The 5,747-nt window shown below is 44.6% G+C and overlaps 1 pseudogene; it reads right to left on the bottom strand.

The window, feature by feature from the left end:
• Positions 3,225-4,983, bottom strand: Gm5987 (predicted gene 5987; annotated as a pseudogene).

Here is a 5,747-nt window from a genome sequence, read left to right as displayed (position 1 = left end):
AGATAAACAATCTGAGAACATTACGTAAGAATGGATTGTACCCATGCTTTCTGAGAACAGGGATTTGAGGAGTGTATCAGTCTCTCACTTAACCCTGAGGGTTCGCACGTCTGAGACTCTGGCTCAATTGTATTTGGAAGAGGTTTGTCTGCCCAGCGAAGCACTAAGCTCAGCATTTAACCCCGCTGCCTTATGTTTTGAGCACATTAAGGATACATATGGATGATACAAAGCCCTAGTTCTCTGGGACCTGCAGAAGAAAAGAGTGGCTGAGGGCCCTTGTCTGAAACTTCAGGTTGCTACCCAGGGAAGACGGTCAGCTTCCTTGAGTATGGAAAATACATGTACTATGTATATACACACCCATGAGTGTGTGGATACCTTTGCACACTCTCATGACATGCAAGTCTGTGAAAGAGTCTAGAGTATGCGCCTTTCTGGGATGCGTTTATCAAAGTGCTAGAGAGTAGACTTGAAAGTGCTGAAGGGTTGGGTGGTAGGGTCCTGACCCAATCTCAATACAACACGCTTCTAGTTAGTCACGAAGCTCAAACCCATCAAATGGCTGGCCATCTAAGGTCCAAGCAACATCCTCTGACCTCCCATGTTTTCAGACACACCCAGGCAGACCAAGCTCCAGGGCCTGTGACCCTTCTTAAATCTTTGGCCCACAAAGTTACATTACTTCCTCCTCTTCGAATTCAGGTCCCTGCTCAAATGTCACCTCTTGCAGAGGCCACCCAGGCTAGCCTCTCATTCCATCGGATCAACCTCCCTGTTATGCACTTCTTCTGTGCTTCTCATTAATAATGGAGATGACCTTGCACCTCTAGCCATCTACTATTGGGAGAAAAGACCCCTGTTTCTCTTTCACAGCCCTGACGCTGGCACCTCGAAAGGTGGCTGTCATATATATTGCTTTTTTCAATAGTACTTTCATGTGTGAATGAAGACTGGTTTTGATATAAGTGCTTATCACAAGCAGGGAGCGATTATATTTGTTTAGAAAGGCTTTGAATAAAGAAAGGCTCTCTTCTGTCCAGTGGGTTCCTTGGGTTCCTAGACAATAATGAGAACCAGGCACACCTCCCTTGCACCCCATTCTCTCTACAGGACACCTGCGATCACTGTCTTCTTCCCTTGGTCTAATGAAGAGCAAAAGTAAGTGTGACAGTGGGCAAATTAGCAGTGGCTTTCTCTTCCCTACCTGGCAAGTTGTAGAGCTGCCTTTCAATTAGAACAGTGCTCCCTCTGAGGCAAAAAAGAACAGGAACATCGTATTAACAAAGGGCAGGGCGATCTGCCTTCAGCTAATACCAATTAACACTTTCCAAGTGATGAGACCAGCAACGAAGCCATAGCTTTCACAGACTAAGGTTTCGATTTACCTTTCTGAAAGAGACATATCAACCTGATGCCACACATGCTAAGACTCTGCAGAGAGGTCTTTCCTTAGGAACTGACACTCTTTCTAGTTCTTCATGGAGGACATAGAGATTATCAAAAGGAGGACTGAGCTAGAACCATGACTTTGAGAAGTGAGAAGAGGGAAAATATTTTTATAGAATACTTGTTAAAAGTAAGACCCAGTATCAGCTCACTGACTTCTGCATGTACAATTGTCCTAAACTGTCCTCTTCATTAGAAAAGTCAGTGTTCTTGTTATTAGAAAATGTATTCATTTATTTAGCATGAATGTGGGTATCAGAGATTACCCTGTGGGGGTCAATTCATCCTTGTACCATGTGGGTCCTGGGAATTGAACTCACATCACCAGGCATGGGGTGAGCACCTTTACCTGCTGAGCTGTCTTACCGGTCCTCTAGGCTATACTCCTGTATCTCGCTTATGTGGGACCTGGAGGCACTGCCCAGAGTTGACCAGAGATAGCTACACTATGAAGCCTCCATAGAAGGGTGGATATTTTATTGATAATGCCTGTAAGGAAATACCTTGTCTCTTTCTGGTTCTAGTATTTTTTTAATGTGGCTTTTTTTTTTTTGTCCAAATGTGAATGGAAATATACTGTATAAAGCAACCACTGAGGGAACTTTCCAGAAATGTCCTTCCAAATGATCGTCTCAGTAAATGTTAATGCAAAAGATGATCAAAAAGCATAGCCAGTCTGATAATTGAACAGACAGAAGTGAGCAAATTACACTCCAAGGAATTGTGGGTACCTGGTACATTGCAGTGATGAAGCAGGGCTCAGGCCCTGTCAAATCTCAGGGACACCTGGAGGCTTTGTCAGCATGTGGCAGCCATTTCTTCTTACTAACAAAGTCTGGACTTTTCCAAAGTTAAATTTATTGGATGGATATAATTTCAATTAAGAAGTTATTATCAGAGAACATGACTTAAAAGAAGTTATAGGAGACTTAACTCCCAGGGAGATGATATTGCTCCACTGAGTGCAATGGAAAAACATGATTGCATAGTGGTAGAAGAGGGGACAGTTATAATCTTGTGGCTGGGCAGCAACATTATGGCGAATCTTCTGGCTGTCAAGCCTCATAGAGCCAGAGATTTAACAACAACAATAACAACAGAGCCATCAGCTCAGAAATCCCAAAATGAGCCTGCTCTCTGGAGCAAACCTGACCAGGGAAAGAGAGGTTTGCAAGAGAGAAAATGGTCAAATAATAACTAAAAGAAGCAGAGCTTATACCTTCTATGCATGTATTACAGGATACTGCTCACCCAGGGTTGACAAGTCTCCATGATCTATAGTTGACAATCTGAAGGGCCAGGGAAGCCAGTGGACCAAATAACCTGCCCTATGCACTCCCCAAGGCAAATGTGACCCAGCTGAGGTAATGTCTGACCTTGGGTCCCAGATTCAGCAATGAATAAAGTATTGAATAGTGATGCCAGTATCATTTGTTCCCATCTGGAGGAAGGAGAAAGTCTGTTCCTACCCCTTCTCGTGTGTTAAAAGGAACCCCGAGAATAATGGAGTTGGAAGTGTGAAGCATGGAGCTTACAAATCTTGGAGGAAAAACTAAGAGAAGGTGGACAAGCAGGGTGCTAGAGACCTTAAAGGAGTAAGGTGTGACTGGAGTTCTCATGAATGAAAGCGTAGGACACAAAAGCCAGGAAAAATGAGTGTTTCTTGTGTGACTAGCATTGGTCTCCTTTGTATCACATGTGCATCCAGGCAAGTGTGAATTCTCTTGAACTTTTCACTAATTTGATAAGCCAGGAATAACTTTGTTTTTTTTTTCTTCACTGTTCAAGGTTTATTTGGTGTTTTCATTGTCATGACACTTGATTGGTTGGTTCCATCATCCATATGCAGATCTTACATTTCACATAATATTGCAGTGCACACTACAGACATATATAATACATAAAATATCCTGTAGAACATTTACACAAGATATGCATAATGGACGTACACACTGGAGCCAGGTTATGACTAACTGGGAACTTGTTGGCCTAGGCATGTTTGGTGAGGGTGCACAGGGCAGCAATGCAGAAGGCTCGCGGGGTAATCGAAGCCTGCACAGTTGGCAGTGTGTCTCGGAGACAGTGGGACTGTCACACTAACCAGGTTACCACTACACAAGTACCACTTGGCAGCAGGGCAGAGCTGTGGGAACTGAGATGTTTCCCTACACCACCTCAACACCACTGTACTAACCACAGCTCAGATGAGAAGGGTGTGGTCTCCCTAGAATCCCTGCTGCAGCCTGGACAGTGAAGTGTGAGGACACTGGGATAGAACTGCAGCTCCTTCTCGATTCCCCAGAGGGCGTCTGCACTCTTCTTCAGGCGGGCCTCGTCCTCGGGAGTCAGAGTCACCTTCACAACATCCGAGATTCCATTTTGTCCCAGGATACATGGGACACTGAGGAAGACGTCATCATTGATTCCATAGAGACCCTTAATCATGGTGGAAATGGGATGCACCCGCCTAAGGTTCTTCGTTATGCTCTCGGCCAAGTCTGCCACAGAGAGGCCAATGGCCCAGGATGTGTAACCTCTCAGCTTGATCTTCGGATATGCACTGTCCACCACCTGCTTGTGAACCTCCTTCCACTGCTCCTTGTCTGCATCAGTGCCCAGTTCTGGGTTCAGAGACTTCAGGGAGACGCCGACAATATTCACACCACTCCACACAGGCACACTGGAGTCGCCATGTTCTCCCAGGACCCAGCCGTGACAGCTCTGCGGGTGAACCCCCAGCCTCTCTCCCATCAGGTAATAGAACCGAGCTGAACCCAGATTGCAACCACTTCCAATAACTTGGCTTTTGGGAAAGCCACTGATTTTCCAAGCCACGTAGGTCAAGATATCCACTGGATTTGAGACCATAAGCAGCACTGTGCTTCACAATGTTCGGAAGGATGAACTTGAAGATGTTCACGTTTCGCTGGACCAGATTAAGTCAGCTCTCTCCCTCTTGCTGACACTCCCCCCGCCCACCCCCGGCACCCCCCCCCCCCCCCGCTGTGATAATGACCAGCTTGGAGTTTGCAGTCACACAGTAGTCTTTTTTTTTTTTTTTTTTTTTTTTTTGGTTTTTCGAGACAGGGTTTCTCTGTGTGTAGCCCTGGCTGTCCTGGAACTCACTTTGTAGACCAAGCTGGCCTCGAACTCAGAAATCCGCCTGCCTCTGCACAGTAGTCTTTGCTGGAGACAATTTTTGGTATTTTAAGGAAGAGGCTGCCATACTGGGGATCCATCATCTCACCCTTTAGTTTGTCTTCCATGACGTCAACAAGGGCAAGCTCATCTGCCTGGTCCTTCGTTAAGATACTGATGGCACAAGCCATGCCGACAGCACCAACCCCAACAACTGTAATCTTGTCCTGGGGAGCCTGCTCTTCCTTAAGAAGATTCACAATCAGCTGGTCCTTGAGGGTTGCCATCTTGGACTTTGAATCTTTTGAGACCGCTAGTGCACGATGGGGGGTGGGGGTGGGGCGACGGGTGAGCAGCAGCAGTGTGGCCTGGGTTTGGCCACAGTGGCTCCAGCACATAACTTCAGTTTTTAAATCTGCATTTCTTCAGACGATCTTGAGACCTTTATTGTTGGGATCTACTTCCAAAGAACCATTCCTCATCATGAATTTTAAAAAAGGATGATCAGAGTTTCATGGCTATCACACATTGATGATAAAATGACAGATAAGAACCCAAGAGTCTTACGGCCTGGAATGTGCATTATAATTGTAGGAGAGAGACATGGTAAGATCAATCTACATTATGGAGAAGTCTATTATAAATGAAATTACCAATCTGAAAAAGAATATTATATTCATTATGGCATGTGGAGTATTTTTTAAATACTCTGAACATTCATCAGTAGCAGACTGGTTAGATAAACTTTGATACGTTTATACCATGATGCAGCAGCTGGCGAACACGTCAATATTGGTTGACTAACAGTTCTTTCTTAGGAACCAGAGAGAAGCAGGGAATATTGCGCGGTCTAACGTTCATACTGTAAATGACCACAAAACCAAATATATGTCCTTAACTATTCACTCATGACAAGGAAGCCAGGAAACAAACATGAAAGGCTATATTCCAAATTGTTAATATTTTCCCCCTGGGTCCAGGGTCGTACGAAGGACATGGTGAAGGGGACATAAGTAAACAGAAAGTTTGAAGATCAGGGGAAAGTTGTGTATAATATTTAAAAGGTATGGATAATAAAAATCTATTTATATAAAATGTGGGATACAGATGTGGATGTGCCCAAAGACATGTGAAAGTTCAGTTGCATGAATATTAACGAA

Source organism: Mus musculus, chromosome 5 (assembly GCF_000001635.26).
Source record: "Mus musculus strain C57BL/6J chromosome 5, GRCm38.p6 C57BL/6J".
Taxonomy (NCBI): domain Eukaryota; kingdom Metazoa; phylum Chordata; class Mammalia; order Rodentia; family Muridae; genus Mus; species Mus musculus.
The sequence above is the reverse complement of the archived record's forward strand: the minus strand, read 5'-3'. Positions and strand labels throughout refer to the sequence as shown.